Source organism: Rhagoletis zephyria, unplaced genomic scaffold (assembly GCF_001687245.7).
Source record: "Rhagoletis zephyria isolate East Lansing unplaced genomic scaffold, Rhagoletis_zephyria_1.1 Rzeph_scaffold_02112, whole genome shotgun sequence".
In the NCBI taxonomy this organism is placed as follows: domain Eukaryota; kingdom Metazoa; phylum Arthropoda; class Insecta; order Diptera; family Tephritidae; genus Rhagoletis; species Rhagoletis zephyria.
In genome coordinates, this window is record NW_016159196.1 from 66711 (window position 1) to 93723 (window position 27013).

Genomic DNA, 27013 nt, shown 5'->3' on the forward strand with positions numbered 1-27013 from the left:
CAAAATATTAGGATTTGCGTGAGCTAAACCCTTTTGAAAATACCTACAAAAATCTCATTCATTTAATTCCGCTAATAAAAATTTAAAATATGTTTACGAAGAACTATTTTTAAAAACTACATTGCTGTGTTTATAAAAAAAAATCCATTTGTGCAGGTATTTCTAAATAAGTTCAGTTAACTTAAATCTTAATATTTTGCCGAAATATTTTGGCACAAGTCTTAAAATATAATACACTTCATCAGATGTATAGATGGAAAACAATACCGATTTTTTTTTTTTTGGAGAGCGATAGGTACACCCTAATGTACATATGTATATACTACATCATAGATACATGCTTACTAAAATAAGCAAAACTGTTTTCGTGTAAAATGAACAATTGGACTCCCGGCTAAAGCCTGCAACAAGTGTGTCACGTCATTGGTGTATGTACATACATATGTACGTCTACTTAGTTGGAACATTGAACAACGATCGGCGAACGCTAAACAACCAACCAAACGAGGAACCATTTCCACGTGGAATGAGCGACACCGGCAGGCAGTAAGGCGAGTAAGCAAATACATATATATATATAGTAAAGGTAGCGACCGACGGAAGAGGTGTAGATAAAAAAAAAAAAAAAAAACTAAACTTAGTGGCGAGTGCCGCTCAAAAGCTGTAGAGAACAGGTTTCTAAGCTATTAAGTTATTGCGCGAGTACTCGCTCGTATTAAATGGATGGATGTTGATTTGACATTTAAGATGATTTCAAATCAGGGAGCGTGAGCGTTAAGCAAAATAAAACTAAAAAAAAAAACTAGGCACACACACAGACAATACAGCTGCTATGGGTACAGAGTTGGGAAACGGAAGCATAAGATTTGTTTTAAATTAAGTGTACTTTTTTAGTAGGTGGGAATGCCACAAAAACTAGACTTTAGGTATTTTGAAACTTGCAGCTCAGTGAATGCTTTAACTCATGAAAACGCTGGGAATTTCGAAGTGTCTATTTGTAGGGGAATTAGATGGTACTTATGTATGTATGCCTTTGGAGTGACTCAAACCGGAAATGAACAGTGCCAAAGTTCGCTCAGAAAATATATACAAACTTGGAGTCAACAATTAGAATTTGTTGAAAATTTAAGCGAATGCTTGAATCTACATACAAATGCCCGTGTATTTGTGTGCTTGAGTGCCTTGAAGGAACACACCTACAAGAATATGTACGTACATTTCCATATGCGCGCCCCCATTTGAAACTAATGCGGCGACATTGTTGCTCAAAAATTGCATGCCGCAGCGGCATGACCTAATCGAAAGCGTAGAGTCGCACACAGCCAACTGGTATGCAGCAAACTATAAATGTCAACGGGGCAGTCAACATACATACATACATACATACTACGTACAACAGAGTCGATCATAATAAAATATGGATGTATATATACATTTGTATGCATCCGCATAGTAGATATAACCATATACATACATACATTTGTATGTCCATATAGACATAAACAACAGACGATCATTGTTCATCGTTTGCTAGGCTAGTTTCTGCCTGTTTGGCTCGTCTCAATCGGGTAGCCGCCCCAACTCGCTTTTCCATGTAGCGCGACAATTTTAGTGAAACGCAAAAGGGGAGTGCAATATCTGATCTAGCTATGGTTCAGCGGAAAATCAGGCACATTTCTATTATGAAACATTCCTGCTGCCATTGAAATGTTTATACATAAGCGTATTCGTATGAATGTTCGCCTCATTGTGAATATCTGCATATACATACATATATGCATGTTCTTTCTCTGTTCTATGATGTATGCATGTCTAAAGGAAATTCATGGAAATCCGGGAATTGCGGGAAAGGCAAAGGGTATCTATGCGACTCTCTACAACAGGCGAGTGAGTACCCCCCATGGGTACTGCTTTATTTTCCAGTTCTGTTTTTCATATATGTATTTTTTTAATAGTTTTAGATATCTACGAAGTATAAATGTATACCTAGTATATGTATCTAAATATGTTAAAATATCTCAAAGTAGCATTAAGCTAAGAGCTTCCAAAAGCTTTATAAGGTAGTGTAATCGTTACGAGCTTTACAAAAGAAGCAGGTTCCGAAAAAAAAATGTTATTAGGCTTTAAAACTTAATGAGTTGGAGTTGAATTCGAGAAATCCTTTTAACCCCAAGTTCCACAGCAAAACTAAAATATAGTATGTAAGTATTCTGAATATTTAAATTTTAAAAGCTTTTAATCCGCAAAGTATTAAGCATGAGCTGGCGCGCAAGATACAGTATTAAAAACTCAACAGTTTTTACTGAATAAATGCTTCAAAAAATATAAATTGAAAGCTTCTAAGGTGCGTTCACAAAGTCAATTTGAAATTGACTTTGCTTTTTTGAATTATTCCGCTGTTTATATATCGACGGCTGAGTGGAAGATCGACCTATCGCGGCAGCCGGTTCGAAAACGTCCTATCTCAGAAAACGCTTCAATAACGCCTTACTTCAGAATTTCCAAGATATTTTAAGTTGAGATAGGACGTTTTTGAACCTAATTCTGAAACAGGGTGGTCTTCCATCAAATTCTGAGACAGCGTGTTCTTCAACCAAATCATGAAATGGGGCGTTTTTAAAAGGTTTTCTGAGATAGGGCGTTTTCTTTTCAAACTGGTTGCCGAGATATGTAGGTCGATCTTCCTCCAGACGTCAGCCAGCTTCAGTACTTTCTTTCGGAAGATAATCCCGTATCAGTTTAGTCATTGGGAGCCAAAGTTCTGAAAAGCTACCCATTTATCTACAGGTCGATGTGAGTTTCTCACGTCAGCTTCCTTTCTAGGGTACTTAACCCTTGGATATTGCTTTCCACAGAATGAAATTTACGCCTCCAAGCATCGAAAGGTTGAGGCTTTCCAATTTACTTTTACGAGGCTATGGTTGCCTGGCTGTGTCTTGCCACAGAACTCCCCGAGATATATTCCCAATTCTAAGCTTGTTGTGATCCGTTTATAGGGAGTCCACTACAAAACACTGCGAGAAAACCAAGAGAGGATATTCCCTTTCAAATTCTGCCATGGTAAAAAAGCCATCGTCCTCCCACACAGTTAGCCATTTTCTAGATAAGGTATAGTAGGTTTCATGTCGGGAAATCCCCTTCTCAGCATCAGCAGAGACTCCTGTTGTGTACTTTTCTCTGATTCTAGCCCCACTCCGAACTTGGTTATGCAAGTAGGGAACTGCTATTCAGATTTATTCCACCGTTATTATCTACATATTTATTTATATACATATGTCTGGGAAGGGGAGCAGGAACATTTATGTGCATGTATGTATGTACGTACTTGTATTTTAATTTCACCTCTAAGTTGACTAATATTGCCCGTGTGAAGGGTGTGGAGTATTGCGGAATGACGCCAAAAAAGGCAATCAATAGAAAATTATTGTACAACAACTCAACTGCACGGACCACTCAAACAAATANAAAAAAAAATCATAAATAAATAAATTAAATAAAAAGCAATAACAAAAAATACCGACAGTAAAACCAAATGAAGGTAACATTTCAGTAGCTAATTGCCGACAAAAGGTATGACGAAGCGAAGCGAGGCGAGGCGAGCCCAGGTGAACAAAATTACAGGCTGGCAGGCAAGTGATCGTGTGGCGGATTTTGGTTATTCCCAGCTAACGATCGATGCATGTACCTATGTACATAAATATGTAAGCTGGTACGACGCATGAGGAGCGCCTGAGCGAAGCAAAACCGAGGTGAAAAGCACACTCGAATGGAATGTAAAGCAGTTGGGGGAAAAAGTTATGAATAGACAAAGGAAAATAGCAGCCGAAGTACAGCGAGGCACAAATGTTTGTAATAGAAAATTGCCTGAAAAAAAACTCAAAAACTCTAGGACTGTCTATGTATGTCTATGTGTGGAGGTGGTAAAGGTCGCAGAAGTGTGTAAACTATGTATAAGCTGAAAACATAGAAAATGTAAAAGGCAATTATATGTATGTATTTCCAACTCAAATACAAAGTCATTTGCTTTGCGCGACCGCTAGTGGCGACGACTCGCTAGGTTGTCGTTGATCGCAGCATGGCGGAACGTGAGGTTCCATTGGCGACGTGATTCGCTACAAGAGGATGTGTCGTTCGTGCGTGTGCTGGCAAAATAACATTGGGGAGGAGGAGTGGGGTGATCGTACGCGAAATGTGAATACGCACACACACACGCAGCCATAAATATGGACACTCGGATAATTGCTTGCTTACAATGAATTTAAGGGGTCGTATTGGGTAAGCGCAAACAGAATTTCGAAAAAAAAACATGGCATGACAGACAGGGGATTGATGGCGAGCACGACGATCAAAGTCATATACACACATACACACACACCACACACATGCACAGGTGCACACCAGCAGCCAGTATGATTGTAAGGCGATCGCAAGGCGGCAGGCAGCAGGCAACATTGATGGCCGCTAAAGTCAACAAAGCACTTGTTGTTGAAAATTATCTTATCTGATTTTTGAAAGTGTACCTAAATACATACATATGTACTTCAAGACCTTTACCACATGCTTTTATTTACATACCTACATACATATGTATGCACATACAGATTTTTTTTTCCTTATAATACGCTCTGACGAGGCAGAAAGGCAGTGAGCCAACCTGGCTCACCTACTTCAAGCAATTTACATGAAAAAAAAATATCTATAGAGACAAACACACGTGTATGTACACACACGTGTATGTACACACAAAAAGGCATTTTTGTCGTATATTTAGCTTTCCTGCTGCTTAAGCACATATCGCTTACATACTTATGTAGCTACAAGATAGAACGCCCCAAAATTCCAGGCAATGCGTAGGTATTTACCTCAATAGCAGTCGCAGGCATTTCGTTGGTACTTTTTGGAGATCACAAGTGGCGCTCTTCACGATTATTGTTAAATGATACTGCCGTTGTTGCTGTTGTTGCAGTATATTGACATTGTTGTTGTTATTGTAAAGTCATGATAAGGCTTTTGTGTCGCGCCGTCACCACTAAAAATTCGTCCACAGGCTACACGAAATATCGGCATCGTTTTCATTTCGTTTTACTGGTGTTGAAAGTCAAATAGCTATGGATGTAGTGTAAGTTGTGAAATTCGAAACTTTATGATCCGCATGGCAGCGCAAGTAAAGGAGCAGAGTATTAAACGAAAAATATGTGTACAGTGACTTTAAAAAGTATTTTTCATAATTTTTTTTGTTTACGATATTCAAAATGTTTTTCATGTTTTCTTTTCGTAAAATTTCTATAAAAATATATTAAGTTCATTTTATAAGAAAAATCACTCCAAAAAAATTTTAAACTTTACAGAAAGTTTTGATTATGATTTCTAAATTTTCCATCTGATTTTTTACAAAAAAAATCGAGTACGCAGTTTTATAGCAAATTTAATTGTAGTACAACAAAGTGCAAATTTTAGGTTGCTAAAAAATTCCGTTGAATTTTGATAATCTTGTTTTTTTGCTGTCGGTATTGAGCATTTTCTTCCAAATAACGAATGTTCTTGTATGAAAGAAAATGTTTAACACTGTCAGCAAAAAATAAAATATATATATAAAGAAACAACGAAATGTTTCCTTTTTTACACTAAAATTAAATGGGCTACATAACTGCTAATACGAAAATTTTCCAAAAAATCTGATTAAAAAGTTTGAAATTTTGATGAAAATTTTTGCTGACTTTTTTTAAATTTTCTCCAAACTTTGAAATTGTGATTTACCTAGTTTTCGTTGAAGAATGAGATATGTATATTTTTTTATAAAAAAGTTAACAAAAAAAAAATACCATGAAAAACATTTTGAATATCGTAAAAAAATTCAATTGAAAATACTTCTGAGCGTCACTGTACATAGATACATACATACATACATACATACTGTATTTGCTTATGTACATACATATTTGTGGTTAGTTTTTGATTGCTTAATTTACAAAGACGGCAAGATAAGACCCTTGGAGGAGTACATAAATGCTATGATTCCTTTGACGCAGCTTTATAGTAGCAACAAAACTTTTAACTTTTTCAAATATAAATAGAATGTTGATAAAGGCTGCGTGCGAGTGACGTGAATCCAAGAGCATACACAGGCAATATTGGGAATGTACTTATTTATGTACACACATACATATGTATGTAGAAGAAACTTTGAAGTTTAGTTACTATCAGAAAGAAGCGATTGAAAAGTTTAATAAAAATTACTTCATACTATAGTTTTCTTCCCAGCAAGACGTACTATTGTTGTTGCTGCAAATTCCCCACAGTGTTTTTGGTGAATGATGCTGGAGCGATAACCATTGGCCAGATATGAAACTGGGTCGTGGGTGGGTATGACATTGCAGTTACCCTCCAGTAGCCACCTGGCTTCAATAAAAGGTTTCTAAATTGCCGAGCTTTTTGTAGGTGATCTTAGCTTAAGCTTTGAGGAAGTGTATGATGACTTCGCACTACTATTCGGGAGGCATATTGCTGTTGTTGCAGCGGCTACTNACGAGTTTTTTGTAGGTGATCTTAGCTTAAGCTTTGAGGAAGTGTATGATAACTTCGCACTACTATTCGGGAGGCATATTGCTGTTGTTGCAGCGGCTACTAAACCCCGCTCGAGTTGGCGCATCCATCAACGTTGTCGTCTCGCTCAGCTAAGGGGAGGCCCAGGAGGTGCGCAACTTAAACAGGGTCTATCCATAGGGACAAGAGCGTTAGCTGGGCGGGGTTTCGGGGGCTCCCGCCCCATGACTCACGGTACCTCTTCGCATGCCGGACACTGGTTGGGCACATCTTCGTTTACTCTGCTCAGGTACGAGTTTATCCTGCTGCAATAGCCAGAGCGATGTTGGGCTATTGTGGGGTCGGGTCCACATTCCACGACAGCGACATAAAAAATTCTAATTTTTAAGAAAACACCCGTTCTATAATTTTAACTATACCTATACCTATACCTATACCTATACTATACTATACTATGTACCGCCTTGTANCGGGTCCACATTCCACGACAGCGACATAAAAAAATCTAATTTTTAAGAAAACACCCGTTCTATAATTTTAACTATACCTATACCTATACCTATACTATACTATACTATGTACCGCCTTGTACCGCACTTCCAATACCGCGTCTGTTTGAGTGTCCTTTTAGGGTTCGTGGCACTGATACGGTGTAAGAGTGGCCAAACTAACCATAATCAATGAATGCTTTATGTGGGTCTCCCAAAAGAAAACATCAGTAACAATAATATTAAGAAATAGAAAACAATTTAATGTAAAAAGTAANGGGTTCGTGGCACTGATACGGTGTAAGAGTGGCCAAACTAACCATAATCAATGAATGCTTTATGTGGGTCTCCCAAAAGAAAACATCAGTAACAATAATATTAAGAAATAGAAAACAATTTAATGTAAAAAGTAAGAGCAACTACTAAAAAAAAAATGCTGAGCAGCAATTGATAGCTTTGAATAGCTAATCAAATTTACGCTGAGAGAGAGTATGAGTAATGTACAAGATTGATACATATGTACATGCATGCATACATACATACAAATATATATTCATACATACATACATACAATCGTAGAAAGATATGGGAGAGCCAAGCTGATCGTGTGGAGCAAAAGATCAATTGTGAATAAGTTTATAGCGGGCGCGTGTGTAGTATGAAATCGGTGAGATAGAGAAAGAAGAAAGTGCTTGCAGAGCGGTAGTGTGAGTGTTTTTTTTTTGGTTTTCATTTCACACGTTTTTTTTTTGCGATTTCATCTTAAAACATATGTACGTATTTTCACTTAGCAATAAGCAGGATATTTGTTACTCGGTATTCATTCATTCAGAATGTAGATGACTACATATTTCAATTTACTAAAATATAAGTACATAGCAAGTAAGTATGTATGTGCTTATGTATGTTTGTAGAAATTGACACGTTCCGGTAGTAATTTTCGCATACATAAGTACCCATACACACAAGTACATATTGGCTTATTTGTAGTTGTACATACATACATACATACATACATACACCTGTGTGCTTATTTGTTTATGTGGTGATTTAAAAGCAGCGTCGATAATTTTAATTAAAGTGCGCTGACAGGGTGTTTGCTGAATGAATTTTTGTTTTTCAAAAAAGGAACTCATTAATGCCAGCGCCGCAAAACAGGAAATTACGAAGTCAAAACAGGTTGAAAATTTTAGGATTTTGTTTAGTGAATAACAATAACAATAACGAAACGTAACTTATTTAAAATATACATACATACATACATCAACAATTTCTAACTCAACCGCAAAATTACTCGTACGAACAAGTAATTTTTAAGCAAACAACAAAACCGACTTCAATTCTCATATAAAAATTTAAGATTATCGTTAATTTCTTCACGATCCAATTATCGGATATAATTAGCATGGGACCACCCGAAGTCGATTAACGTGGTCCAAAGTTATGCGGTTACATACATAAAAAAAAATAAAATAAAAAATATTCCGACGAACTGATAAGCTCCTCCTTTTTTTGAAGTCGGTTAAAAAATTTAATAGTTTTTATAGTATTCAGCTAAATAATTTACGTCTATTTTTGGAATACTTTTTTAATTGTGGTGAAATTTCATTTGTTAATTTTTAATTGGAATATTTTGCTACGCTATACTTTTTAAAGTATCTTACAGCATGTCGTAGAGCTTCAAGTAACTTTTAAAATTTATCTACCCTCAAACACATTTTTCGAGAACAAAAGCTGTGTTAAAGCGCATTTTTTGTGAACAAAATTTGTGTTTAAAGGCGAGAAAAATTTTAAAAGCTACTTGAGAAAACGGCCCTATGAATAATAAATGTTCTATAAAAATAACAATGAAAATACTCAAAAAAAAAAAAATGTTGTTTCACTTTTAAAAAATGTTTTACTTTAATTTTTAACACAATTTTAATTAAAGAATTTCTCAGTCTCATGTTTATGTGCTAAAATTAACAATATAAACTACAAATTAATTTTTTCCCACTTTTTAGCAATATTTTGTGGGTTTCTAAGAATTTGTGTAGTGGAAGTGGAGGTGTTAAAAAACTGATTCCATGATTTTTTTTTTAATTTTTTACAAATTTCATAATTTTTTGTTGATTTTGCCATTCAAGGGATTTCTTACATTAAATTTTTTTTACAAATTTTATAATTTTCTAGTCAACAAAGGCAGTATGCTTGAGCTCATTTTTATGAAAATGTGTTTGTGGAAAAATAAAAAATTATTTGAAATGATAGAAGCTAAAGGTAGTTGATATTTTGAAGATCAATAAAATTGAAATTGTCAACATTTTGGCTAAGCTTTTTTTTTTGCTTCACCATTCCATGCAACGAGTGCTGGCTCATACAAGGCCCGGTAGTTGCTTATGAACTTTTTCTTTACAATTTACAAATTTTGAAATCGGCTTTTGTTTTTTTGCTAACAAAGAGTTTTCAATACTACTTTAAGTTATTCTGGCTTCTTCAATTGTTGGTGCCTAAACTCTATTTTACATACATACCTATGTAATTTTAAAGTTTGGTTTGTTTCATAAAATGTGTTCTTTCAGAAGTGGCGTAACTACAGAATATTGTTCGTTTTCTGAATTTTATTATCGATTTTCGTAGAATTTTTCACAACATTACCTTGATTTTAAAGATCCACGCTCACGAGTTTTCCAATTAGCGCTTTTTATTTGTCTTGTAGGTTGCTGTATTTTTGTTTTTAAGCACTTAAAATCCTTTTTTCAAACTGTGATGACTTTGTTGACTTAATTCTGCGTAAGTTTTTTTCTTCAAGAGAATACACTTCCATTTCTTTAAATTTCGAATTCGAATAATCTCTTTGATGCACCAAAATATGTATGTAGATATCTCGCAATTATATTTTTCACATTAAATTTTTTTTTTTCGTTTTTATTTCACTTTTCGTCTGAAATTCCTTTATCAGCAAAAATAGCAATTATTTGTCTTATTTTTATTCCCCACTTATGCACATTTGTTGTTGCTTTCAAAAGCTCTACACTTTTTATATACAAATGTACTTGTCTTGTTTTTGTAATCACTGATGAGTTCATGTAGATATGTATGTACTACTTAAATATATACGGCTTGAGTGAGCTGCGCAAATCAACGAGGAGCAATACGTCCTTACACGCGCAGGCACCAAATGTGAATGCCTGTTGGTTACGGCTCTCCTGCGCTGCTTACCACCACCGCCCCGAATAGCAGCGTCAACGCCTGCCGTCGACGCCACCACCAAAAGCAACAATCAGCAATCAACAAGCCGCCAGCTACTCAATACAATCAGCCACGCTCACGACGCGTCCCGTTTGATGACGACGACGTGGACACGAACGAAGGGGAATTAACGAAGCGTCACGAAACGAAACGAGACAAGGCAAGGCGATCGTCCGTACTCGAAATTCGTGTATGTCAGTATGTGTATGTTTGTGTGTTTGCACGGCAACGTCCTACAGGCGAAGGAGGCGTAAAAGCAGCGTAGCAAAAAACCAAAAAAAAATAAAAACTTGGTGGTTACCACCACCGCCGCCGCCCCAATGGCTTTGCTTATTTTATTTTTTATTCATATGTACATATGTATAAATGTAGTAGATATTTGCTACACGACTGGGACTCGTCGGTTCCATTTTTTGCTTGCTGATCGGTTCGTGCGCTCGTTTTGAGTTACTCATACGCGCAGGCTACAAAAGCGCCTGACGATCGGATATATTCAATTTCGTTTTATGTCTCTATGTATGTAAGTATGTATGCATATTTGTTTATATACCTGTATATATGCACATATGCATATATGCACGTATGTATATGTACCACCCTTGCTGTGCGCTTTTGTTGAGCAAAGGGAGCGGAGGGGTGCGAAAGCGGTCGACTTTTTAACTTTGCCTCCTTTTCACACCACCGGGCGTATAGTTTGACTGTGTTTGTGCGAATGCAATAACAACAAGTCCAACAATAATATAACACCACCAACAACAACGAACAATATTTCTCAAACCACAGAGATTTATTGTACATAGAGGGTAAATTCCGTTGCTGTCGCTGCCAACGTGAGCAGCGCTCTGCTTTCGCCTGTTGCTTTTCGACTTGAGTCAGACAAAAAAGGGCGACCCCTTGATATGCCAGTGTGTGTGTGTGTGTGTGTGTGTGCGTATGCCTGTTGGTGTTTTTCCTCATTTAAGTCAAGTGAGTGTGTTTGCCTTTTTTCTACACATAGACGGGTTGACACGCAGGCACTTTTGGGTGAACGGAGAAGGCGACAAAATTCTGTGAAATTTAAAAGCTTCACTGGGCGACTTCCATTTCAGGAGTTGGGATTTACATGTGTACATAGGTACATACATATATTTATGTACATATACATATGCACTAAAATTAGCCGAGTTTAGAAAGTAAATTTTAAATTTCGTCGAAAGAGTTTAAAAATTTTAGTTTAATTCAGTTATCAAATTTTTTTAAGAATTGATCTTTTGTAAGAAAAAGGTTAACAATATTAAAATTTAACGCCGTAAATGTTTAACTGCCTAAATTTTGGGTTTTTAAGACCTTGAGAACTTTTTCCTTGGGAATTTTGTAAAAAGAAAGTTTAGAAAAACTCTAATAATTCAGATAGTAAATTTTTAAGAATTTGTGAACTTTTTCTTATTTATATTTAACCATACCTATCGCCAATTTCCTGTGAATAAATTGCTGACGAGAATTTACAAGTAAAACAAAAACAAATTGGGAAAAATTGTTTTTGTTTTACATTTATAATTTTTGGGAATACTTGTTCAAATGGAATTCGCAAGGTCGAACATATTTTAGGAGTTTGAGAACTTTTTCTTTTGAAATTTTTAAAGAGATAAGTTTATGATAATTAATTTAACTCAAAAATTAACTTTTTAAAAAATTTGCGAACTTTTTCTTATTGCATCCCATTTTACTAGCAAAGCAATGTAGACACTTACTTGCAAGCCAGATTAGAAAAAGCTCGCTNCGAGTTTGAGAACTTTTTCTTTTGAAATTTTTAAAGAAATAAGTTTATGATAATTAATTCAACTCAAAAATTAACTTTTTAAAAAATTTGCGAACTTTTTCTTATTGCATCCCATTTTACTTGCAAAGCAATGTAGACACTTACTTGCAAGCCAGATTAGAAAAAGCTCGCTGCTTTTTAAGACACAAAAACACCAAGCCGCTGTCCCATTTAACCTTTGACTTGTTGGTTTTTTTTTTTAAACTTACGTTGCTGTAGTATTTGCGTAGAAAAGATTGAATTATTTGCCGCTGAGATGTATGTATGAATGTATGTACATGGGTATCCAGAAAACGTTTAACACTTTATGAATTTTTGCATATGTAGTAAGTAGCTCACAACTAGAAATCGCCCATTAGGCGCTCTGCGTTTTTCAATGCAAGCTCTAAATGCTTTATTTTACACAGTAAATATCTTTTTGAGTAATTTTCAGATTTTTTATAGGGTTAATTTTTTTCTAATTCTCCATAACACACTTTTATAAAATTTATCGCGCCGTATTTTTGTTGTTACTTTACTTTATTGTATCCCATAAATACTAATTTTTAATTTCTTATAGCTTTTCTGGGGTCGCAACACTTGTTTTCGTTTCTTTCATTAAATTTTCTTCGGTTTTTACTACCCTTTGAACCCCTCTAATAAGATATCACACGCGCGTACACTGGACGACCAACAACACAACTACAACACACGGCGACTCATTTCATACTGCTTGGCGAGCCTGGCGAACAAGCGCAACGAAGCAGCAGTGACGATGGCAGCCAGCGACAGTGACTGCAACAGCAGCCAACACGGCAATTTTGCTGACGAAATGATAGCCAACGACGAAGCAAGGCAAAAAGCGGAGCGAAGGGGGCAAACGGCGCGATCCTCAGTCCTCTCAAAAAAGGGAAAATTAATGCAAACACACATACAGCTCGCAAAGCAAAAACAAAAATAAAATAAAAAAAAATAGCCAAACAAACGCTCAAGGTACTCAACAGCAACGAAATACGTTTGTTCATACATACATACATACATCCATATGTAAGTTTGAGTGCCCACACGAATGTGTGTCGAAGTGAAAAAGTCACTTCTGCCTTCTGCTGACTTGGCGGCTGCCAACACACAATTGCCTGTTGCCTTTTGTTTTTCTCCTTCGTGGCGGCAGCAGCAACAACAGCCGCAGCGGCAATCAGTCCTACGCGTTTTCGACTTTGCGCTAGCAGCGCACCGCTCTCCTGTGTCCCTCTCGAACTGATGAGCCAACGCAACAGAAAAAAAGCAGCAGCTTGCGGCCAACATAGCGACGCATAGAAAAATCCTACAAAGCGGCGCTCATCAATACAAACAACAACAATAAGAATAATAATAATAATAAGAAAAATAATAGCAAAGCAGAAACGTCGACTTTGTTCGTCTCCTTTTCCTGCTGCGCACTATGAACGGTGCACATGTGCGAGCGGGAGAGGTACATAGCCATGAGCGCGTTGATCTGTTGGATGTTGATGGTGATAAATAAATTATTCCCTTGCGATTCTCACACAAGTATTCATACATACATACATACATGCGCGTGCATTGTGAGGGCTGAAAATCCAAAAAAAAAAAATAAAAACAACGGAGATAAAGTGAAATTCATTTTCCAACTTTACTCAAGCCGCAAACTGCATGCCAGCAGCGAAGAAGGGTGGCATAAATAGGCTCTCTTATAAGACCGGCAGCTAGCAAGCAAACATTCTTATTAGTTTATCTCCTCTGCTGTAAAATNTAAAAACAACGGAGATAAAGTGAAATTCATTTTCCAACTTTACTCAAGCCGCAAACTGCATGCCAGCAGCGAAGAAGGGTGGCATAAATAGGCTCTCTTATAAGACCGGCAGCTAGCAAGCAAACATTCTTATTAGTTTATCTCCTCTGCTGTAAAAAAAAAATGTGCTCACGCACACCACTTTATTGGCGCTCTCTTGTATGCTCTTGGCATCGCTGCTTGAATATTTTTTTTGTTTTCTTTGTAACCCCATTCGCATGCATGCACTTGCCGTTCCGCTTGAAAGCTCCATCAAATTGCTAGGGGCTAGCGCTGCTGCGCTTTATCTCTCTCTCTCTCNTGCTGCTCACGCACACCACTTTATTGGCGCTCTCTTGTATGCTCTTGGCATCGCTGCTTGAATATTTTTTTTTGTTTTCTTTGTAACCCCATTCGCATGCATGCACTTGCCGTTCCGCTTGAAAGCTCCATCAAATTGATAGGGGCTAGCGCTGCTGCGCTTTATCTCTCTCTCTCTCTTTTCGCGTGTATTTTTTCTGCTGTAGTATTTTGTAGAGTTTCTCCTATTTGCCCCATTCATACAATAAATTCAATTAAATTCTTCTGAAAGGAACGTAATTGCATTCCAAGCTGACCTTTTCCAGCCAGTTTTTGGCCTTTTTCTCGCTTTTCAACTCTTTCGCCGTTTACATGATTTTAGCTTAAGAAAAGCTTTTGAGCGCGAAGTCTCCAAATACTTATATATACATACATATGTAAGTTTGTATAAATGTATTGTATGTGCATACATATGTATACTCCCTCTTGGAGGATCGTTTCTCCAAGCGAGGTAACAGTGGTTTTTATTCGTGCGTTGGTATGAATATTTGTGGGTAAGTTCAGATTTGTGGTTTTATTACCAAATAAAATAATTTTAGTGCTTTTCATGATGATTTCAGTCATACATATATAGTACTTAACTAGCTACATACAAATGATTCCTTTTTCGTATTACGGGGTTGGGTTCTTCGAATTTTTATACAACTCATAGCAAAAGTCGTACGCTTGTGCTTCTTGGTTGGCGCTTTAATCATCTATGCGATTCCCGCGTGAAGCCAAACCCCTCACACCAACACCAAAGAGGCATTTGTCTTCCTATAAGGCTTGAGCATACCCAAACATACATAGGTATCTAAGACATAACCAAGTCAACGGAGCCGTTGTAATGACCTACATATTTTGGGAAAAGCTGAGATACTCAACTCCATTACACAAAATTCAAAGGAAAATCGACAGATTCTGCTCTACAGTGTCAGATTAGTAAGATCAAAAAAAAAGGCCTCGATTTTAAGGAGATTGACTTTTTATAATACTCCCTACGGATCCATCTCAAGTGCACTGGTCCAAAGAGACTTGGATCTCTCCACTGTCCGGTGGATCGACACCATGCTTCGTGAGCGTGATATAACGCTGTCTCTGGGCAATAGCTACATGAACATCCGAAAGTGGTTACGATGCTGTAGGACAAGCGGACAATTTGTTAATTATTGTTACGGGAAAATACGGCATCAACTTTGCGCGTGGTATAAAACCGGTGTGTGGGGCTCAATATAGACCTGCAAAAGGCTGTTCTGGTGCCGTATACAATAAGGTATACGCTGAACCTTGGGTCAGTTACTCTTGCAGAAACAGTGCTTGAATATCTTGGGATTATCCTGAGTTGGAATTCCCATCTAGACAAAACTCTCAGTAATGCCACCCAGGCTACGTGGGACTGTCGAAAACTCTTTGATCGAACGAGAGGATCTGGTAAACCTTAGTTGGATTCTTAGTATGTACACTGGTGCACAGACGGAGCGAAAATGGAGGGAGGGCACAGCAGATGCGGGTGTCTTTGGGCCTGTCATCAAACTTTATTATGTACTAGAAATCTCAATTTGTGTCCTTGAAAAGGGTTTGAAAGGCGCCTTTCTAGCTATCTTTTCAGACAGCCGGGACGATCACCTCTTGGCTCATCAAAGCGTGCTTTGACACTCTCCAACTCTTGGCAGCAAGGAACGCAGTATCAGCACACTGCGTGATCTCCGACGAACTGACTAGGGAAGGCTCATGTTGTTGTTGTTTTAACAGCATACAAATTCCCCAAATATTTTTTGGGGAGTGTTACTGCAGTTACAGTCCTTGCCCAGATATAAAACTGGGTCGTTCAGGCTACGTAGTCCAGACTGTCGTGGGAGCGAAGGAAGGCTCATCGTTTGTAGTTGCGGGACCGGAACCGTTCAGTTGGTTATTCTCGAGATTTACAGTCGACACGTGCATGAAGTCAGAACGTAACGCTAAGTTGCTTATTGGTTATTTACCTGGTCATAATCACCAGCGACCTCACATGCACCGGATTGGCGTGTTTGTCTTGAAGACGAGGAGGATTGGTCTACGAAGAAACTGTTGGCTTTTAGTGAGGCTTGTAGTATCTTGGGACGTCAGACTTTCAGGTTGCTGTGTCCCTTGTTTCTGTCGCACCCATTAAACCTACATTACATTATGCTGGAACCAGACGGCATTAACCCTGTCCAGTGGCGAAAGACTTTGTAGTTGTCGTTCCATTGATTGTTTCCAACCTTCGCAAGTTGCGCTGTACGGAGGAGTGTGCTAGGCTGTAGTTTACACCACTGATGGGCACTGCCATGCCCGCGGACAAAGTTCTTTTAAGCTCTCTATACATTTTGTATAGGGGAGCGCTGAGCAAAAGCTCTCTCTGTACATCGCTGGTTTACAAAGAAGGTTAGCAAAAGCTTTCATGTCTCTCTCAAGGATTTCAGGTTCTGCCTTCTTTCCTCTTAAAACTATGAAGTGGCCACGTGATCGAGGAAGGCTTTTAACAACGTCCTTCCGAGGGGAGATCGTAAGATCCCTTGGTAAGCTTGGTAAAGAAATCGATGGGGCAGTGCCACCATGCAGCGTAGAGTAAATAGGGGTTTGCCGGAGGATGGTGTTATCATACCCACATGGATTGTGGTCATAAACGATCTGCTGGAGGCGCTGGCGAGCGCAATGATGTTTGTTAAATAAGGGCTAATTTTATGGACTCCATTTTACATCTGATCCACGGATCGAGCGAGTATGCGGCCTTCGAAGTCTACCTACGAATATAGCAAAACCAATTGATAATTAAGTGATTAACTCTAGCTTAACCTTCATATTAACCTTGTATCGAGAAAAAATTTTATATGTTGGTATTTTTTAAGCTTCAGGAGATAGCCACGANAGCGGCCTTCGAAGTCTACCTACGAATATAGCAAAACCAGTTGATAATTAAGTGATTAACTCTAGCTTAACCTTCATATTAACCTTGTATCGAGAAAAATTTTATATGTTGGTATTTTTTAAGCTTCAGGAGATAGCCACGACCTATTTTGATGTGGCTGCAAAGGCTTTTCTACCACCTACCACCAATAAAAAGCGGTCGCCCTAATGGCATGGAATTTGACGCTTCCGCCGTAGAACATCGAAAACGTGCCTGGTTTTTCGGTCAGGAGACAGAAATGTAACTTGATGGATCTTCTTATGAAACCTATTGCTGCCGACTACCGTGATTCGGGCCTCGTGTGAAATCGATCAGCTTCAGTTGGCTATTGGAGGTTTCATCGTGGCTTAAAAATCATAAATAACGATTCTAAGATCCTTAGGGAGGAAAAAGCGATACGAGGCTTATTTCATTGGAATTTTGTTTTGAGTAGCGATACCTAAACCCAGTGCACAACCTTAACCTGGATCAACTTTTTGTAGAGTGTACCTTTGTATAGCGATCCGCTAAAGCTCCCTCTTCTTTTGTCATGACCTAAGGTTCCACTTGTGCTGTAGATTGCATATGGGCTGACCAAGTTAACACAGGCTTGGCGAACGCAGACTCAAGCATTCGAAATGAGTAAAGGAACTGCAATCGAGAAGCTGCATCAGACTACATTTTAACCCAGCCGTTGGACCTTTAAAATTTTATTTGGGATATCAAGTCGCGTAATGCCTACTTCTTGTCCTCTGCTCGTTTGTGCACACTGGGTTGTACTGAAACTATATCTATAATTAGGTTTTTCTAATAACTTCGCATAGTTTCTTGCCAGTGCAATATGTATGTGTGCAATTGAGCGTCCGCCTAGGCGGGGACCTACAAAATACTTTCAGTAACTTTATGTAAGCTTCCATTTTCCCCCACTTGCTATTCGTATTCTACGCCGTTTTCTATTGTCATTCCTTTTGCGGTTGACTGTATGTACAAGCGCTTTTTGTCTAGCTTTCCTACTTCCTTTTCTAATGGCCTTTTGCACACACATGCACCCATACAAATAAACGCACTTACACACCTGAATATGAAGCTAATTAACATTTTGTTCGACACTCTGCTGTGGCCCCAAATGCGCCAACGACTTGTGAGCGATGCGCAGTGCTTTGCTCTCCCTTTGGCTTGCGTGGCGCTCTGTGTGCTTTGAAGTTCTCAAGCTTGGGGAGCAGTGAATGCGTACTGCATACGTACATACATATGTATAATCATACATTTTTATATATGGATATGGGAGCGTGAGCATGAAGTGCTCCGAATGCCTCTAAAACGAGTCAGTGTTGCCAACAATTTTTTTGTGAAAAATCTGTGAAGTGAAGATCACATCTTCAAAAATTTTAAAAATTATTTTTGAAGCAAACATTTTATTTGAAAATTTTAATTAAAATAAAACTAAAATTTTATTTACAGCAAAAACATTTTTTACGCAAATTAATAAATTTTTGAACACAACACAAACAACAGGTACGATTTAATTAGATTTGCATGCATGTATTTTTTGCAAGGACCGTAACGGTTGTGAAGTTTTTAATAAACATCAATATTTAACTTTTAAAATTGGATTTCTGTTTCCATCAAATTTAACCGTTATTTTATGATATTTGTTTGTGTTTTTCTCGATCTCCCCTAATCTTTATTTTCAGATTTAATTTTTTTAGATACAAAATTTAAAACGGTTATAAAAACGCAGCCTCCATTATAGCGGTTAAATGGGATCGGAATAAAAAATTAAAATTTACCGATGTATATGAGTTTATATGACAACCAACATAAATATACATATTTACATACATATATCCAAGTTATTTAAGATTTGTAAATTGTAGTTTTAAACTGACTGAGTCAGATGGGGTCATTGGATCGATTCCCACTGAAATAAGTCTGATGAGGAAATGTGGTGATTTCCAAAATAGCTAGCACTTCTACCATTTACATAAACTATTGTTGCTTTTCCATTAAAAACGGCCTCAAGCTCAATAAAAATATTTGTTATCATTTGCGTCAATATTATGACACTCAATTTCGTTTATTTTTAAGTACTTTTTCATGAAAATAACCACTTAAATTTGTGGTTTCCAGCTTGTCACGAATGTTGGTTTTAATAAATCTGAGAGAAACCCTTTCCACTTTGTTGTTGAAATCACAGAGTAAATTTTCAAGTGCTGCCAGATGTCGTTATGGCGAAGAGCTTTTTTTTATGGAATTTTGGTTTCATCTTAATAACTTAATTTAAAAATTTTGACGATATTTTTGAAAATAACGGCTCTATTCTGTGTCGGCGACAAATTCTGGTCACAGTTTTTATTACGCAAAAATATATGAAAAAGTTGAAATTTGCCAGAAAAAAAATTTGTTTGTCACCAATACAGAATTGGGCAATAAGTCTTCATTTTAAAGATAAATCTGTACTTCTGGCAACACTGATACATCTCATGTCAGCTATGAAGGTTCGTGGGGCGGCGCATGTACATATGTATGCACGTACATCTGTATGTATGTACATTTGTATATGGTTGTGTTGCTATTATGTGTTTTGTTTTCGGTTTGCTCCAACTGTTGTTGAGGAAAAAATTCCTTTACACGTAGGCAGCGATCGCAGCACAATGATCAACAGGCGTAGTATTGGAGCTAGAAAAAGCTCCGACCGAAGCCAATGCAATACACCTTACATACATATGTACAAACATATATATGTATGTACATACGTATGCATATTTGTTGTTACAAATGTAGTCACAAGTATCTAATATCCATCAGGTACACATGCGATTGTTTCGTTTTGAAGTGAAGTCATTTTCTCACTACTGTCGTTGTGGTTTATTTCACATACTACCTTTACAACCATTTTTTGATTTTAGTTTTTCTTTTTAGCATCGGCATTCACCACAAAGTGTTCGTCACTAAGGCTGGCATCTATTCATCTATCTGGCCGACTATCTATCTTTGCATCTATTACACTCAGCGCATGCAGTAGTACATACACGTACATACATATGTATGTACGTATTTGCCTCTCACTGCTGCTCCCATCCGTGGACTGTAAAGTGTTGCCTCATGCGAGGCACTCAAGGCATTCAAGGCAAAAACAAACTCTTAGAGGTGCACATACAAACATACAAACATACACACATACTACCTACTGAATTTAGATCGCTAGACGCGGAGGATGAATGGCGTAACAAACTAACAAACAACCAGCCAACCAGCCAACCAGCAGCCTGCCAGCCAGTCAACCAAGCAACAGCTTGGTCAGCAGCCACTCATTGCCAGTCACACACAGCTGGACTGAATGAGCTTGAGGAGGAGGAAGAGGGCTGCTGATGCGGCACCACTAGGCGTATTAGTACCCTACAAGACATTGCTGAGCACTTTAGGCAAAAATTCTCTCACATTTACACTTTTGTTTTTGTAGTACGGCATAAATGAGTAGTTTGACTATTAGTACTGAGGACTTTCTGATGACAACATTGAGGGGAAAGTACTCAATTTTTTCCCATGGCCTGAACGAAAATGAGGACTTTGATAAGCACTTTTGTGATTAGGGATAATGATAATATGAGTACTCATATGATACTCAGCTGTCTTGTAGGGTAGCTTGTAGAAAACACACACACACTTACATACACCTGAATGCAAGCATGACAAACTAATAATGTAGTTAAGTACTTTCCTCCTCCATGCTGCTCCTCTAGCGACAATGACTAGAGGGACGACAATGACTAGAGGGACGACAATGACGATGACAACGACGACGACGATGAAGGTGACTACAATTTCGGACGATCTTTTCGTTGCCTAGGGACGTACATATATGTATGTACGTATTCGGCCTGACTTCTGGTGACTTTGTGACGACGGTGGCGGCAGCAAAGCCAATGCGTTCGTAGCTCAAATTCGCTTGTCGCCTTTGTCGCTGCCGTCGTCGCATTCGTTTAGCTTTCGCTGCTTGCTCCACACTGGGTTGTTATTGTTGGTTTTGTTCTCAGGCTGTGGTACTCTGACTGATGTTGATAAAAACAGGCGATCGTACATTTGTGTCGACCTAACTAACCAACCAACCAACCAACTAGCCAACCAACCAACCTACAAATATAGTAAAGAGGAAGTAATTGAGAAGGCGAAAGAGTGGAATTTGAAGTGAAAAAAAAAACAACAAACTCGAAAACACAACACACGCAATAGGGCAAGGCAAACAGGCAAATGATTGTACCAGCTACTAGATCGCTAGATCGGCGCAAATGCTGAATCGGTGTATGTGGAGTAGATGGGTGGGGGAAGGCGAGCCAGGCAGGCGAGCAAGCAACAAGCGAGCGAGCAGTCAGGCGAGATTGTACAGGCTGTGCCGCCGGCACGGAATTCACGATACGTTTCAGTGACTACGCTGCGTATGAACGAAGGCAGAGAGCGCAATAGATAGAGGTGCTCCAAGCAAAGTACATTCAGGCATACATACATACTTAAGTACTACAAAAACAGCAGCACTACCACTAGCAACACTAACAACACTAACAACAAATGTTATGTGGGGGTATTCGCTACCATCATTGACTCGTATGAGAAGGCGGTGGCCGGTACTAGCGCCCCAGCGATATTCCGTACGAGGGTAAGCGCTGACATGGATATGTCTCGTTAGACCCAGTAGTAATTTAAACTATTACCGCGGTGCTCATGGGTATCTATTATGCTCGGAGCTGATTCAGCGCATTCAGGCTAAGCAGCGTCTGGATATGCGAAATGTTGCCTTGTGGGTATACATGCGTAACATCTAACAAGTAACAAAAAAAAAAAGGGTTCGCCGTACACCCCTGAGTTTAAAGTATTTTTGTAAGGCAATTTGGACTCTCTTTTTGGTCGAACCCAAGGGCTCGCCTCTTCACATTTTTCGGAGACAGCTACAATGGGCAAAATATTTTTTTAATAGGTACTCCTACTGGAATAATCTAAAACATCCATAGCAAAAGCTTACTGACTCTTTGGTGAAATGTAATTTACTGACATTAAGGTGGTACGTTGAGGTGATATGAACTGAGATCTGGTAACTACGGGCTACTTGAGGTCTATGAACTTTGAAACCAAAATCATTGTCTCTTCGGTACAGAAAAAACGATATATTGTACTTTAGGACCCGACCAAAGATATGACGATTTTTTTTTCGAAATTGCCTTGCTTTTCCGGTACGGTTTAATGTATGTACCCTCATGTATTCCCGCACGCTCCTCGTTCTCTGATTTAGCGGTTGTCATGTTCTGTCGCGTGTTCGCGTTTGTATGCTTGCTAGTGTGTTGTAATTAGAAAAGGCGATCTTCATTCGGTTTTATGGGTGCAGGAGAGTAGAGGAAATTTTATGTGCACTGTACATAAATTAAAGAGGGAAGTGAATGCAGGAAGTGACGAAATAGAGCACTTTTACCTTGCTACCCATGGACATAGCCACATACATATATAAATAATTAGGTACATACATACATTTGTATGTATGCATTTATGTACATTAGGGCGCAACCCCCTTCATACAAAAAAAAATTGGCACTGTTTGTTCATCTGAAATATGAAATTTATTATATTTTGAGACCCACGCCGAATATTTTAGAGAAATATGAAGTTTAAGGTGAGCTGGACCGATGGTTTTAGAAACTATGTTTCCAAAAAATCACTTCAGATAATATAAGAGTTGATCTTAGAAAGTCTGCATAAAAATGTTAAAAAATATTATCAACGGAATCAAAATAGTGACAATTTTTTAGGTGTCTTCAAATCATATTTTTCCGAAATATTTTGGCGGAAGTCTTAAATTACAATTAATTGTATAATTCCGTTGGAAAAACTGCAAGTTTTTTTTTTTTGAGGAGGGGGAGAGGGCATCCTAATGCACATACCTTTGTACAAACATACATACTAAAAAAGCGACTAATTTAGCTTGGATTTGAAAGAAAAGGAATTCCAGCGAATAATACATAGTATAGAAAAAGAAATGTTAGAAAGGAATTAGAAAAGAAAGAGGTATAATATATGTTAATGCAATACAATAAAGTCAGTGCTTTTGAAAGGTTAACGACTGTAAGCTTTTGCTGTTTGTAAAGAAATGTTTTGCAGTTGTACTCTAAAAAATATATTTTAGTCGAAAAAAAGAAGGAGAATTGCTCCGCTACCTACATAATACTTCGGCCACGAAAATGCTGCAATAGTCTAGCAGCTTATCGGACTTAGTAAGCGATAAGCTCCAGGTGCAGCCCTGTAGTTGTGTACTAGCATAGGCCAGACCTTCTTCGCCCTTTACTCAACATTGACTTGTCCTCCACACTTGGCCACTTTTACTTACTTTCGGCAAAAAATCAGCCCTCCATAAATTTGAAACACTTTTCGAGCCTTATACAGCCTTCACTAGATTTGTTTGGTTATAGAAGAAGGGAGATGCCATCTAAACCCAGCTACTTGTACTCTCAGAGAAAGTTCAGTGCCCACTTCAGTCTGGAGCGCATCACGAGGAGATCTCGTGCTTTCCTTACTTACTACTAAATTATATTTTTGGACACGCTAACGGGTATTTTATTGGCAGGGATGTTGAAGAGGATACGATATGGTACCAATAGATTTTAGGATCAATCAAAACTGCCTTACTGCTGCTCGAATTCGGATATTAAAATTTATAGAAAAAAAATAAGGTTCAGTATTGAACTCATGCGAATATATCAGAGTTGGAACCCTCTGGGTTCTTCGACTTCATGGCAAACCGGACGAAGGAGCTCCCTGCCCATGACCGCATATAGTAAGTATTCCGGCGCTTCAAGTATGGATGACTTTCAATCGCAATGAGCAGAAGGCTTATGCGTTTTCAGGCTAAAGTTTTACCAATCCCAAGCTAAGCTACCTTATATGTTGAACAAGGGGTTTAACGCATTTATAGTTTAGTATTCAGACACCTAACTGACCATGCGTATCCTTTTTAATAGGATGGTCAACCCCAAGCTTGCCAAAGAGTATTAAGGCACTCTCTAAAACATGAAAGCGAGCCAAAATCTAACACTGTGCTCTATACTAGGCCATTGCGGGAAGAAAGTGAACGAGGTCGCTGAGCAACTGGCGAAAAAGTGATCATTATCTGGCCTTGTGAGATCGGATCTATTTTGTGGAATCAATTGCTCTCCTTCAAGGCCTATGACAACCGAAAAGGTAAATTTAGAACGCACATTCGACAGACCAGCTTTCCAAGGACATTAAACTTCGAAATGGAGCTGTCATCAGTTCGCACATCCGGGGTATTTTCCTAGGGTATTGTACATACGTCAGAAGGTAAAGCATACATATTTAAGAGGGCGATCTAGTGAGATGGCGCTTCATTAAGTTGTTAGAACAGTTGAGGGGTCATTCGAATTTAAGAAGATCTCTAGTAGCCTTCCTCTATATAGAAGAAGCCTCTAACAATGTCCGTGTATTTGCTATCCAAAACTCCTTGGACGAGTTTGGTGTCGATGACTCTATAAATTATAATTATATGTAATTATGATGGCTGCGGCACACTAAAGACGAACGTCAGTAGAGGCACAGTAGTAGCCAAGTAATAGCTTACACTGATGATGTTATTTTAGTAAGCGGGTTATTTTCATTTGTGGTGACCCACATCATGGATGGAGCTATAGAAGAGGTAGGCCGATGGTCTGCGCAATGTGGTCTTAGAGTAAACCCAGAGGGAACAGAGCTAATGCTCTTTACGGCGAGGAATGGCCAAAGTGAATTATCTGAGAGTCTTACTGAATCCTAAGCTGAGTTGGTAATGAAATATTGAAGAAAACGAGAATTGCCTATTATTCCTGCAAGTGGCTTTTTGGCAAGAAATGGGGTATTAATTCAAAAATTGTACTCTGGATACACACAACGGTTGGATGTCCGATCTTATAGTACGGTTCCCTGGTATGGTGGACACCCCTACGGAATCAGTATAATCGTGTAAAACTAGAAAAAATTCAGAGGACCGCATGCAGGGGAAATGAATAATTGCCTTCTATGTTATTACAAATAATCCTATTTCTTATTGATTTTACATAATGCATACCGCGTTATTATCTGACGGGGAACTTAATATCTTCGCCTGGATACATAGGTAAACTGTACACTGAAGGCTCCAAATTGGAACGCGGAGTTGAAACCCTGGGACTAAGAAGATAAATTCATCTACCCGATTTGACGGTCATCTTTAAAATGTAGTGGTTTACGTTACGACGAGCATGTCGCCATAGCAACGCGGCCAATAAGGCATTGGCGACAAAGTCGAAACTGATCGAGTAGGCTAGGGCTCTTTTAAACGCAGTAAGTAGTCAGCCCGAATGGAAGCCGACGCTCCAGCTCTGTCGGTACCCGCAGGTGTTAGCAGTGGAAGAGGAGGCTCCCAGTGGCGGTGGAAAGACCAAGTGGAGACGGACATGGCTTCACGTTTTATTTCCAATAGGCGTCAATTGGCATAGAAGAGAAACGACTGGCGTGCTTTGTTGAACTCGGCCAAAATCGCTTACATAGGCGGTTACAGCGCCAAATAAGAAAAAGTAGTCAGTTCCAACTAGATTTAGTTTGGGTAACTGATCATCGCAAACACTGCGGGAAACGAGGCTGCAGACGAGGTAGCAAGAGAGGGTCCAACATTGGCCTCGATCGGGGATCGGGTCTCACCCCCAATTAGAACAATACATAAATAAACCTTGCTTCATAATCTTCAAAAAATCGGCTCGCTGCCGTATATCCAAGCTCTTGTGGCCCGTGTACAACCCTAAGAGAACATAAAACTTATTAAGAAAACCCAGGCAACAAGTAAAGGATTTTGCTGAGACGAACCGTGGATCAAATTGTCATTGAAATATTGGAAAACGCCAACCTATAGAGGCCCTATAATGCAGCTAAACACAAACATAAGTCGCAGTAAAAGTCGTACTTTATGTAGCGCGTCATTTGTCATAGAAATATTTTTCATTTTGACTTCCAAGCCTTAAGTAAGAATTCTTACAAACGCCAGAGCGAACACATAAATGATTTCATCTTAGATAAATTATGGTGTGTGAACGGATATTGAGTAACCATATATGGATATGGATGGCTATGTGGAAACAGACTTACTAACATATGTACATATATGTGTACATACATACCTCCATACGTATGTATGTAACTACATACATCTGTACTTACATACATGCGATCACCGACTTGCTCATACACCTCGGCGCGCAGCGTGGGGCAAAGCTCGCCTGCGTAGTAGCCTTGTTTTAAATTAGTAAGCTTGTAACCAGGCTCATTTGTTGCTGTAGTTTTACGCCCTATTACGAATGTTTTGTTGTTGGCATGGTGCCTAATTTTTAAATATTTTTTTTTTTAATGGTCAGGCGGGACTGAAGGGTATCTATACACAACTACCGAGGGTACAGCGCGCATCGCTTCGGTTGGTTGGTCGGCTTCGCCTGTTTTTCTAACAAACTTACATACATATGTACATGAACACAGACACATACATACATACGTATGTACAGATGTATGTATATGTATTATATGCACATGTGTTTTTCTAATTTCGTTTCTATTTCTGGTATTGATCAGTGGCTTTGAAGCTTTTTTTTCCAGCGTCCATGTGTTTGTGTGCGCTGGCTTGCATGTCTGGCTGCCAGGCTAGGCTGGCGGGGTCTAATGTTCGCTTCGCTCTCAGCTATGGAAAAAGGCATTACGGGTACATTAATAAAAATAACAAAATTGTGGCGCTTTTGAGCTCAATCGCATCGACAACAAGGCTTGGTTCTGTTTTTTGCGTTCAACCTGTTTGCTTCTTTTTTGTACTGTATGTGCATTTGTCTGCTTGTACAAATGTACATTGGGTATAAATTTATGCGCATATGTATGTATGTGTATCTGTT

The 27013-nt window shown here is 38.5% G+C and overlaps 1 protein-coding gene across 1 annotated transcript in view; it reads right to left on the reverse strand.

Moving 5' to 3' along the window:
• The window catches only part of ttk (zinc finger and BTB domain-containing protein ttk), a 29615-nt gene extending 16800 nt beyond the window's left edge, over positions 1 to 12815 (reverse strand). The window contains exons 1-2 of the mRNA XM_017620287.1: positions 12270 to 12815; positions 9669 to 11309 (exon numbers count right to left, since the gene is read on the reverse strand). The gene's annotated coding sequence lies outside the window, so the exon portion shown is untranslated. The remainder of the gene's footprint in view (positions 1 to 9668; positions 11310 to 12269) is intronic.
• Positions 12816 to 27013: the final 14198 nt, after the last annotated feature.